The 13102-nt window shown below is 37.8% G+C and overlaps 1 protein-coding gene across 8 annotated transcripts in view; it reads left to right on the top strand.

The window, feature by feature from the left end:
* Positions 1-13102, top strand: part of STAU2 (staufen double-stranded RNA binding protein 2) — a 301650-nt gene that overhangs the window by 195277 nt on the left and 93271 nt on the right. The window lies entirely within an intron of this gene.

The following is a 13102-nucleotide window of genomic DNA, read 5'->3' as shown; positions in this document are numbered from 1 at the left end:
CTGATACCTTAGGAGATTTAAATTAGTTTAGACTTCTAGTTTGTGGTTCATTATTAATTTAAATATAAAATCCTCTTATAAGGAAGAAGTAATTGCCCTATGTTATTTTTATTTTTAATAATTATATATAGAAAGAAGGGTCAGCAAAATAATGTAGATAACACTGGAGTCTCACTGTGATACATTCATTTAGTGCTGTTGAAGAGAGTTTAGTGTTACGGAATATATGTAAGATAACCTTGCCATCAATTTACTCCTATAACTTGGGATATTATTAAAATGAAGTTCCAGTGTTGTTTTTACTTTTAAAGTTCTGTTTCTGAACTAATGCTAAAAATCTGAAAAGTATATTTTCTTAATAAACAAATTCCTTTGATTGTTTAGATAGCAGCTTGAGAATACATCCTGTTTATAATACATATTTGCAATTAAAATAATCATCAGATTAGACTAAACCTAATGACCTAGGTCATAGAATTTCTAGTTTGGAGTCAAAATTAATAGACATACACAGTTTACTGTATGACTAACCAGCTGTGCTTTTTAAATTAACCATTTACATACAGAACAATCATAACCCACTTTCATATCCTTTTCCCAGTAAATTTGAGAATTCCTAATAGTCTGCTTGATTCTTTTTTTCTTTCTATCTGAATAGTGCCCTTGCATGGAGAGAAAAAAAAAGAGCATAATAGTGTAACTTCTCAAATACATAGTTTATTGTCCAGCCCAAACAGGAAAACAGTCTTAAGGGCATACCTCTCTAGTTCATGATGTCCCTGACATTATGGGTTTCCAGTCATCTTTTGATTGGTGGCAAGGTATTGTGGTGTCCTGGAAAGAACAACTAATTGGTCAAAACGTCTTGAGTTTTAGGAAGTAACCACAGCATATGTAAGCTACTGCAGATAGCTCCCTGGGTGGATTCTATCATCTCTTCAGGACCCTGTTTCCTAGGATGCTCCGTGAGGGAGTTGAGTTAGTTGACCGACAAGATTCATTCCAGTGCCACCATTTTATGATTCTATAACGGATCTTCCTGCTCTTGGTTGAATGAGCCCAACCAGTAATAAACAGTTAATAGCATGTCGATCTGGGAAGCAGCTTAGACGTCTCTCCAGTGCTTCTCAGGGTTTTGCACTGATGTGTGCTCCAGGTGCAGAAGAGAGTACAGCAGGGCTCTGAGGGACAGGGGCTAAACTAGCCAACAGAAAGGATTACGTTTCCCTGTATAAAACTATAAATGCCAGGTGCTGAGGACATGGTAAGAATGTTAGACGTGGTTCCTGCTCCTATGGAGCTTACCCTCCAGCACCTTTGAGTAATTGGCAAGAAGTCTAGCTGCTGCTGTATCTAACTCTGTATCCACGGATGGCAGAAACACGTGGCAAGAGCAGCATGAGACAGCCATCCTGCAAAGGTCTCTCCTTAGGCAAAGCAATGAAATCATTCTCAGAAACCCACACACCTGAGAAGAACAACTCACTGTTAGCGGAGGTAGTTTATGGTTATGAAAGAACACTGGGCTGGGAATGGAGACTGGGATCGAACCTGGAGTTGCCAGGAACTGGCCGTGGGACCTTGTCTCTTCACCTCTTGGACCTTGGCTTCTTCATGAGTAAAATAATGAGACTGTTCAGGCTTGTGCCCAGACCATATGCCCAGGCACTCAAAGTCCAGGGCTACAGTTAGCCCATATGGCACTTTAACAAATTAGAAAAAAGGTACCTCTTCCTCCAAACACTTTACTGCTGTCCAACAGAAAATTGTCATAATAGGTAAATCCAGTCACTACAGTGTGAATACCCTCCCCATCAAGGTGTGCAGTGCACAACCTGCACAGCTGTACAAAATGGTCTTATTCTACATCTATCTGGAGTGTCAATTACTCAGTGGTAAGTAAATAAAGACATTTTTATATAAAGTAAATACAACTGCATTATAGATGACAAATTTGCATGAAATTTTAAGATGAAAGAAAGAGACTTCCAGGAAATGTGTCGATAATGGTCAAATGGGCGGATGGATAGAGGGCTGGATGAATGGAGCCGTGACTAGAACGACCATCCTGTATATCCAACACTCTACTTTGGTGGCCTCAGAGGTGCAAAGTGGGGGCGGTGGTGTGATCCATGCACCTCCCTTGTGCTTGGGTCACTGGGCTCCCTGAGGAGAGCAGACACAGAGTAAAGCCCTACTCCACACCCTCTGGCCTTTCTACATTGGGTTGGAAATGTAGAAAAACTAAGGGTCTGTCTAAGCAAGAGTTACTCCTTCACCATACCAAAAGCATAAACGTGACCTCATAAGTTGGAAAAGATGGGCCACTGAATGCTTTCTCACCTGTTAATTTGTAAATACTAGAAAACAGGAAGCACTTTAAAGCAAGAAAAATTACTGTTATTTAAAAGATTATTTGAGCCCCTGCAGTTGAACAAGAGAATAAGTATTCTGAAAAAAAAAAAGGATATGTAAAATTTAGAGGCATCCTTCCTGTGAAACTCAGGTTGTTCTTATCTGTATAGAAAATGGAGGTGAGAAATGGAAGAACTCTCTGGCCTTGAACCTTTACAGCTTATCTTTTTTTTTTTTTTGGTGTTGGAGTTCCCAGTGTTTATTTTAGGTTGGCATTGTTGGTTGGCATCACCAAGTATGTTAGTACAGTCTTCCCTCGCTGTGATATTTTTTAATTTTTTAAAATTAATTTTTATTGGAGTATAGTTGATTTACAGTGTTGTGTTAGTTTCAGATGTACAGCAAAGTGAATCAGTTACACATATGCGTATATCCAGTCTTTTTCAGATTCTGTTCCCATATGGGTCGTTACAGAGTATTGAATAGAGTTTACAACTTCTTAATTAAAAATACGTTTAACGCTAGGAACCCAGTGAGGTGGAGACTGAACGTATTACCAGTGCATTCCCTTACTGTATTAAGAGTAACAGGACAGGGACCATTAAGTGAAATTTCTCTATCAAGGTCAATATAGATATGCAAAACGGTTGGGGAAGAGATTCAGTATCTATATGCTGGTGATGTCGAAATGTATGGAGCTCTTAAATCTCCCTTCCCCCCTCCCAAACCTGCTTTTCCCTGCTTTTATCTTTAATCTCCTTTTTCTTTTATCCATCCTGGTAAACGACCATCTCTACCTTGTTGCTGGGGCCAAGCCCCTTGAAGCATCTTCGCCTCCTCTCTCCCCTTCACGTGCCACATCTGGTCCTAGCGTCTCTTCCTCTAAATTACATCTCTGATCTGACCACTTTTCACCACCTCCAGGGTTACCATTCTAGTTTAAGTCACTAGCACTTTTAATCCAGACCACTGCAGTAGTCTCTAAACTGGCTTCCTTATTTCTATTTTCATTCCACTATGGGCTGTCTGCCACCCAGTAGCCAAAATTATTTTTAAGATAATCATTCAGTCACGTTACTCAGCGACTTAGAAACTTCCAGTGGCTTCTCATCACACCTATTATAAATCCAAACCTTTTGTTACGGCATACAGGTTCCTGTGTGGTTTGGCCCCCTCTACCTCTCCAATTTCAATTCCTGCCTTTCTCCTTTTCACTTCCTCCCAGTCTCACTAGCCTTGTTGCCAGTTACATTGTAATGGATGAAAGAAACCAGACTCAAAAGACTACGGTAGGTTTGATGTGTGTGACATTCTGAAAAAGGCAAAACTATAGACAGATCGGTGGTTGCCAGGGGATGGGGAGGGATTGACCCTAAATTGTCAGGACAGAATTTTGGGGGATGATGGAAATGTACTATATCTTGATTGTGGTGGTAGAAACACAGCTGTATACATTCATCAAACTCACAGAACTGTACACTGAAAGGGGTAAATGTTACTGTTTGCAGATTATACCTCAATAAGCCTAACTTTAAAAAAAGCCAAACTCACTCTTTTATCAGTTACTCATGTGGTATTGATCCCAAGGAAATGTGGAAGGATGACGTCCCCTTTCCTGTATTCGCTATGTGTTGGGTCCACCTTGGAAACACACTATATTTAACTAATAGCCTGGTTTAGAGCTCCTTCGAATACCAAGTGGCTAGTTAAGGCTTGCTTCAGACCTCCTAGAATAATTATTCGTCTCCAAAAACTGGTCTCAGCCTGCCACCGTCTGACTTTAGGGAAAGGGTCTGTCGGCCAGTGTTTCCTGTTTGGGAACTCTGAATTCTCATCCAAGCAGTGGACAGTCATTCAGGGTGGTGTCTGCCTGGAGGTCCCCACGTGTTTGGGTGAGATGTTCTACAGGTGTTTGCCTTATTCATCACAATAAATGTGATATTATAAATTCACATTATTTTAGAATGTTTAATTGTCCAGAATATAAATATAGTTTAAATTTATAGATGTTGATTTTTTTAGAAACATTTGTTAACTGAACAACTATGTGGGAATCCTGCACTAGATTCTAGAGCATCCAAAGATAACTGATTGACAGTCCTTGTAATAAGCTAGATAAATAACTTCTTATAGCCTGCTCAGCCAATCGTCTTGTGAAATTTAAAATTTATAGATCGTATGGCTTCAGTGAAGAGCCATCATCCTTATTCATAAATTGAATTTTAAAAAACACACTTATTTGTTCAGATTGAGCTAGTGAGGGTTTTGCTGAATATTTTTCAGTATATCCTATTTGGAAATTAAATTTATATTGTATAGTGTATATTAGTAAAGCAAAATTGTTTGTAATACTGCAGAAAGGATTTTAGGATAGCCTGTCTTGGTATAACTCAGCAGATACTATCTGTACTCTCTCCTGACCTGATACCCTTTCTATCAGTACATCTTTCTTCATCATTCTTTTTTTTTTTTCTTCGTCGTTCTTAAATGTTACTGAGTACCTCTCCCTCTCTCTTTTAATTACATCAGTCACCTTCTGTTACAGCCTCAAAGTCACAAACTTCCTTCCTTGTCTTTATATTTTCTTTTTATTCATCTTCATTCAGACTGAATTATGAATCTCACCATTTCACAAATACTAGGTAAGCAGGCATAGGTTAGTCACAATACCATAGCTTAATTCCTGGCTTATGGTGTTGTCGCTCCCTACCTTATTTTGTTCAGGTTAGCTCTGGAACTCACCTACTTCGTATAAACAAAAGAATGAACTAATAAATCAACCACCTAACCAAGTACTAACTAGCCAGTGAAGTATAACATGTCTATTAGTATTTGCTGTAATCTGACCCTAGTCATCACAAAGTGAGGTTATTGTATAGAGTAACTGACAATGCATACTTGACACATTACTTAGAATTTGAACAATCAACGATTTTACAAGAGAAAAGAAACAAGAACCAAATTTCTTTTCTTTTTTTTATTATTGAGGTATAGTTGACTTACAATATTATACAGGTTTCAGGTACACAACATAGTGATTCACAATTTTTAAAGGTTATACTCTATTTATAGTTTTTATAAAACATTGACTATACTCCCTGTGGTGTACGATATATCCTTGTAGCTTATTTATTTTACACATAGTAGTTTGTACCTCTTTATCCCCTACCTCCATCTTGCCTCTCCTCCCTTCCCCCTTCCCATTGGTAACTACTAGTTTGAACGAGAACCAGATTTATGTATAATGTGTTTACCATGTACTACTATATATTGTGCTAGGCTCGACATACATTATTTTGCTTAATTCTCATGGTCACTCTGTGAGGTAGAAGCTGTACCGTTTGATTATTTGCTTCATCTGCTACATTGCCTTTAAGGGTTTATGTCCAGATTAGTAGCATCAATCAACCTGTGTGCTTTGACTAGAACTCCAGGCAGACCTCTCCATCAAAGAGCAACCATTAAGTGTAACAGTTTACAAATCTTATGGGTACTCTCCTCTACTTTTGATTAATTAAATTCTGCTCAAAGTTCTTTTTCTGATTAATTACAAGTCTCTTTGCCTGAGTAATTGTGTCATAATGTCTTACAGTTGCGTAGTAATTTAAAACTAAAAGAGAAACAGCCTTCTCTCATATCTAAGTATATACTGTTATAGCAATAGTATATTGATTGATCGTAGACTATGTACAGAACTTTTGTAGTGCTACAAGGTCTTAAGTGATAATACAGCTACTACCTTGCCCTTTAGTCTGATGGAGTGTATCAGCTAGGATGCTTTTGGCTACAAGTAACAGGAAAACTGACTCATTTTGGCTTAAATAATAAGGAATCTTGTTATCTCACATAACAGGAAGTTCAGAGGAAGGGTGAACTCCAAGGTTGGTTGATAAAGCAGCTCAGTGAAGTCAGCAGGGAATTGGGTTATTTCATTTCTTAACTCTGCCATCCTCTGCTTTATCCTCTGTGTCATGGAAAGATGGCCACAGTAGTTCTCTGTGTCACTGGCCACATAGCCACATCCAAAAGAAAACATGAGATCTGATCTTCTTCTTTCTCCTTTTAGGGGCAAAGGCATCTGTATCTGGAACTCCCCCAGCTATCTTTCCTTCGTAGCTCAGGCCTGCATTGGGTCGGTGACATGCCCATGTCTAAACTAGTCACTGGCAAGAGAAAAGGGATCACTACTACTTTAAATGCTTGGGGTGAAAGGGTTATTGAGGAATCAACCACAAAGACTACTACAGGATGGATAAAATACCACATAAGTAATTTAAAATTTCCTAGTAGACCCATTTAAAAACTAAAAAGGAACTGTTTAATCTTAATAATATATTTTATTTAGCCCAGTATATCTAAAGTATCATTTCAAACTGTAATCAACTTTTTAAATTACTGAGATATTTTGTGCTTTTTTTATACATCTCATTTTGGACTAGCCACATTTCAGGTGCTCAGTAGCCACATGTGTGTTGGACAGGATGAAATCCAAGGGCATTATGACTCAGTCCCTGCCTGTGTCTCCAGCCTTATCCTTGACTATTCACCCTGCGCCTAACTTGTACGCATGCTTTATACCCTGGCCGTATTGAGTTACCACGTCTCCTGCTCTCTTGCATCTGTCTTTATTGGCACTGTTCCCTCTGTCTGGGCTGTTCTCTCCTTGCTGATAAGAGAAACTTTGTTTTATCCATCAGGTCCAGCCAACATGTCACTTCAGTCAATCAGCCTTCCCCAAAACTACTTTTTACATCATCCCACCGTTACATTTATCCAACTGTTTTCCCATTATTTGTTTCCATATTGGTCTACCCCGCTGGGCAGTGACTTCAGTGAGGTCCAGAGCGGTGTCTTCTTTGCCTTAGTATTCTCCATGTCTATGCTCTGGCACTTAGGAGTAACTCCATACATATTTATAGGACGGAAATGAATTGAATTTCTAAGAAAAATTAGAATGACTTGGATTTGGTAGGGTTCATTTGATAGAATTGGTGAGAGAGATGGAATGTTTGGCCCAGGATGCTTTCTCTGGTGGTGGCATTATAGGCACGTTTTTTGTGAAAGCATCCTGAGGCCCTCCATATGTGACCTCAGAGTATTTACATACTCTGAATACATGTAACTGTCATCAGGAATCCATCATGTATCTCCGTGAATTTCTCTACTGATCTGTTTGTAACTGAATTCTTCTAACCTGTCATGCATACGAGTACATCCTTCTCAGTGTCTAAATTACTTTTTTCTCAAGTTCCAGGGCTGCCTCCTGTTTCTAGCATTTCACAGTGTAATATACAAGTCAGTATTCACTGCATAGCGCCATTTGGGACTGCATCCCTCAGAACATAAAGAGGCACAAACTTCATAGGTTTGAGCAACAATTTCCCAAGACAAATAAAGCAGCTTTTTATTAATATAAGGGACACTTAGGAGAGACACTGCATAATAACAGCCCTCACTGCATTATCCTAGAGGTACCTGCGATAGGGTTGTGGCATTCTTTGTATTACACAGATTCAGTATAAGTTTTGAACTTCACTGTTCCACTTGCTCCACTATCAAGCCACAGTGCTGAGGGCCATAGAGTTCTGAAAGAGAGGTTATAATCACTGCCATTGGCAGCTTCTAGGAAGTTCTGGGAGCTGCCAAAATTCAACACATAACTTGATTTTTGTTTACTTTTTATGAAGTAGGATGCTGAGAAAGATACTAAAAAGGTACATCAAGATGTTTGTTTGGGGAAAGTGCTTTCATATTTGTTGATTTTTATATTTCAAAATATTTCTCCTATCTGAAACTTATCCCATGATTATAGGACTAAACTTTCTTCCCCTGGCTTTTCATTTATTATATAAAATTCCCATTTTACACAAATATATCTTATAGTTAAGAAATTCAATCATATCTTTTTTCTTTACATTTTGTATTTCACTAACTAGTCCAGTAGTTCAAATAACCTTTTTTTTAAACATCTTGCTTTAAAATGTTGTGTTAGTTTCTGCTGTATAACAGAGTGAATGAGCTATATGTGTACATATATCCCGATATCTCCTCCCTCTTGTGTCTCGCTCCCACCTCCCTATCCCACCCCTCTAGGTGGTCACAAAGCACTGAGTTGATCTCCCTGTGTTATGCGGCTGCTTCCCACTAGCTGTCTATTTTACATTTGGTAGTGTATACATGTCCATGCCACTCTCTCACTTCGTCCCAGCTTACCCTTCCCCCTCCCCGTGTCCTCAAGTCCATTCTCTATGTCTGTGTCTTTATTCCTGTCCTGTCCCTAGGTTCATCAGAACTGTTTTTTGTTTTAGATTCCATATATATGTGTTAGCATACGATATTTTTCTCTTTCTGATTTACTTCACTCTGTATGACAGACTCTGGGTCCATCCACCTCACTACAAATAACTCAATTTCGTTTCTTTTTATGACTGACTAATATTCCATTGTATAGATGTGTCACATCTTCTTTATCCATTCATCTGTTGATGGACACTTCCATGTCCTGGCTACTGTAAGTAGAGCTGCAATGAACATTGTGGTACATGACTCTTTTTGAATTATGGTTTTCTCGGGGCATATGCCCAGTAGTGGGATTGCTGGGTCGTGTGGTAGTTCTATTTTTAGTTTTTTAAGGAACCTCCATACTGTTCTCCATAGTGGCTGTATCAATTTACATTCCCACCAACAGTGCAAGAGGGTTCCCTTTTCTCCACACCCTCTCCAGCATCTATTGTTTGTAGATTTTTTTGATGATGGCCATTCTGACCGGTGTGAGGTGATACCTCATTGTAGTTTTGATTTGCATTTCTCTAACGATTAATGATGTTCAGCATTTTTTCATGTGTTTGTTGGCCATCTGTATGTCTTCTTTGGAGAAATGTCTATTTAGGTCTTCTCCCCATTTTTGGATTGGGTTGTTTGTTTTTTTGATGTTGAGCTGCATGAGCTGCTTGTATATTTTGGAGATTAATCCTTTGTCAGTTGCTTCGTTTGCAAATATTTGGTCCCATTCTGAGGGTTGTCTCTTCGTCTTGTTTATGGTTTCCTTTGCTGTCCAAAAGCTTTTAAGTTTCATTAGGTCCCATTTGTTTATTCTTATTTTTATTTCCATTTCTCTGGGAGGTGGATCCAAAAGGATCTTGCTGTGATTTATGTCATAGAGTGTTATGCCTGTGTTTTCCTCTAAGAGTTTTATAGTATCTGCCCTTACATTTAGGTCTTTAATCGATTTTGAGTTTATTTTTGTGTATGGTGTTAGGGAGTGTTCTAATTTCATTCCCTTACATGTAACTGTCCAGTTTTACCAGCACTGCTTATTGAAGAGGCTGTCTTTTCTCCATTGTATACTCTTGCCTCCTTTATTAAAGATGAGGTGACCATATGTGCGTGGGTTTATCTCTGGGCTTTCTATCCTGTTCCATTGATCTATATTTCTTTTTTTGTGCCAGTACCATACTGTCTTGATTACTGTAGCTCTGTAGTATAGTCTGAAGTCAGGGAGCCTGATTTTTCCAGCTCCATTTTTCTTTCTCAAGATTGCTTTGGCTATTTGGGATCTTTTGTGTTTCCATACAAATTGTGCAGTTTTTTGTTCTAGTTTTGTGAAAAATGCTATTGGTAGTTTGATAGGGATTGCATTGAATCTGTAGATTGCTTTGGGTAGTATAGTCATTTTCACAGTGTTGATTCTTCCAATCCAAGAACATGGTATATCTCTCCATCTGTTTGTATCGTCTTTAATTTCTTTCATCTGTGTCTTATAGTTTTCTGCATACAGGTCTTTTGTCTCCTTAGGTAGGTTTATTCCTAGGTATTTTATTCTTTTTGTTGCAGTGGTAAATGGGAGTGTTTCCTTAATTTCTCTTTCAGATTTTTCATCATTAATGTATAGGAATGCAAGAGATTTCTGCACATTAATTTTGTATCCTGCTACTCTACCAAGTTCGTTGATTAGCTCTAGTAGTTTTCTGGTAGCACCTTTAGGATTCTCTATGTATAGTATCAAGTCATCTGCAGACAGTGACAGTTTTACTTCTTCTTTTCCGACTTGGATTCCTTTTATTTCTTTTTCTTCTCTGATTGCTGTGGCTAAAACTTCCAAAACTATGTTGAGTAATAGTGGTGAGAGTGGGCAACCTTGTCTTGTTCCTGATCTTAGAGGAAAGGGTTTCAGTTTTTCACCATTGAGAATGATGTTGGCTGTGTGTTTGTCATATATGGCCTTTATTATGTTGCGATAGGTTCCCTCTATGCCTACTTTCTGGAGAGTTTTTATCATAATGGTTGTTGAATTTTGTCAAAACCTTTTTCTATAACATTTGTTTTTGTTTTTTAGCTGTTTGTTTTTTAATTGAGATAGAATTGAAATATAACATTGTATTAGTTTTAGGCGTACAACATAATGATTTGATATATGTATATATTGCAAAATGGTTACCACAAATTTAGTAAACATCCATCACCACACATAGTTACAAATTCAGTCATATCTTCAAAAAATATTTCAGAAAGTAAGGTCACCAGGAACAGCTTCTCACCACTGGATAGTTATTACTCAATGGACTGGAACAGGAATCTGCAAACCACAGCCCATGGGCCAAATCCAGCTTACCACCTGAGCTAAGGATGGCTTTTAGATTTTGAAATGGTTGGAAAGAAATCAAAAGAAGAATAATATTTCATGAGATGTGAAAATTATATGGAATTCAAATTTTAGTATCCATAAAGAAAATTTTATTGGAACACACTCATGCCCATGTGTTCAGGTATGGTCTGTGGCCACTTTCACTACAACAGCAGAAATGAGTAATTACGACAGAAACCATATTGCCTGCAACACCTAAAATATTTACTATCTGCCCCTTTACAGAAAAAGTTTGCTGATCTAATCCCCGAACTAGAAGGAAGAAACATTAGGCATGCGCTTTTTGAATTTTGTATCAAATGTTATTCTAAACATGGTCATTCAGAGTTCATTCTCTTTCAGAAAGGAGCTAATCTTCTGGAAATATTGCCTGTATTATAGCACAGTTAGATTTGGTTGTGAATTTTGGATTTATTTACTCGACAATAGAAACCAATTTTATTCTCTAAGGGAAAAATTAATTATCTTTCTTCATCAGTATTTATCAGAGCATTGAAAGAAAGTTTGCTGGTAGCAAAGGTTACTTTTGTCTCCTTTTTGAAATCCCACTTAGAAAAGCTTCATAGCTGCATTTTTATTTTAAGTAATAGGGAATATTCTATTGTTTCCGTAGTGATCTTTTTTCATTTCAGATATATAAGCAGTTTCCAGAACCAACAGTGAGTTATAGGGGAAGGTAGTGGGAAGACTGAATATTATGTATTTTACAACTGACTCATAATTTCATTTATGCTTAGTACAGCATGACCACATTTCTAAAAGGTTATATGTATCCAGCGATATTGTGCACACAAGTGACTTACTAGCTTAACCTATAAAATAATTTTGGACTATAGTCAAGACCCACGAATTTACCTTATTGCTTTCCTTCTCTTGCTTTTTTTTCCTGAAGTGATGAATAACAGCTAATCAACAGAAAGTTGAAATTTTAGGTTTTAAAAAACATGACTTTTCCCCAACTGCACTAGAAAAGATTTTCAGCATGGTTATTTGCTCTGTACCTCACCTTACCTGTAGCTCAGTGTTTCACAACAGGTTATCTCTTTGAAGATAATTTCATGTTCATGATCTCATAGGAGACAAATAGAGTCCAAAAGTGCTTCCTAGATTTTCTCCCTATAAGTTTTATTCAGTTTTAGACCTGTGTACATACTCCATGTTAGTAGTTCCTTAATTTTTTTATTATTTATTTTATTTTTTTTATCTTTGGCTGTGTTGGGTCTTTGTTGCTGCACGTGGGCTTTCTCTAGTTGTGGCAAGTGGGGGCTACTCTTCGTTGTGGTGCGCGCAATGCGGTTCTCATTGCAGTGGCTTCTCTTGTTGCAGAGCATGGGCTTTAGGTGCGTGGACTTCAGTAGTTGTGGTTCACGGGCTCAGTAGTTGTGGCTCACGGGCTTAGTTGCTCCACAGCATGTGGGATCTTCCCGGACCAGGGATCGAACCCATGTCCCCTGCATTGGCAGGCAGATTCTTAACCACTGTGCCATCAGGGAAGTCCCAGTAGTTCCTTAATTTTAATTTGGTATTCTAATTTCAAATTATTTAAGTAAGAATTTAATATTCCTACTATTCTGTAGGTCTAGATATTTGATGTTGATTTGAAGATCGTTGGGGAAATATCCTAAAAACCTTTCTGTTAACAGTTCATGGTAATGAAGCATAACCAGATACACTATTGAGCCAATAAATACCATATGTATATAATTGGCTAAATGGATGTGAAAGTTATAGTGGAAAACTGTTGCCTATATAGACTTTTTAAAAGTGACGATCAATAGAATATAGTTCCCTAGGCCACAGATTTGAGAGCATTATTGCCCACTGGAGGTGACTTTTATAACCTAAAGAGTATTACCTTCCTCGTAACCTCAAATTACAGTGTTGTATATGATTTATTACACTATTTAAAACTGAAAAACAGTAACCTTCTCTCTCTTAGCAATACACCTTCAATTAAGTCATGCCTCTCCCCATTTCCAAAACTACTTTTTAGACTAACCAGTTACTGGTTATTTTTCAGAATTTTCAATTTTATTCTTTCATTGCTAATAGTTATTTGACCTGGTCTCTTTGTTTCTAAGTTAGCAGCTAATGCCTCTTCAG

Source organism: Mesoplodon bidens (assembly GCF_964165515.1).
Source record: "Mesoplodon bidens genome assembly, chromosome: 16".
Lineage (NCBI taxonomy): Eukaryota > Metazoa > Chordata > Mammalia > Artiodactyla > Ziphiidae > Mesoplodon > Mesoplodon bidens.
The sequence above is the reverse complement of the archived record's forward strand: the minus strand, read 5'-3'. Positions and strand labels throughout refer to the sequence as shown.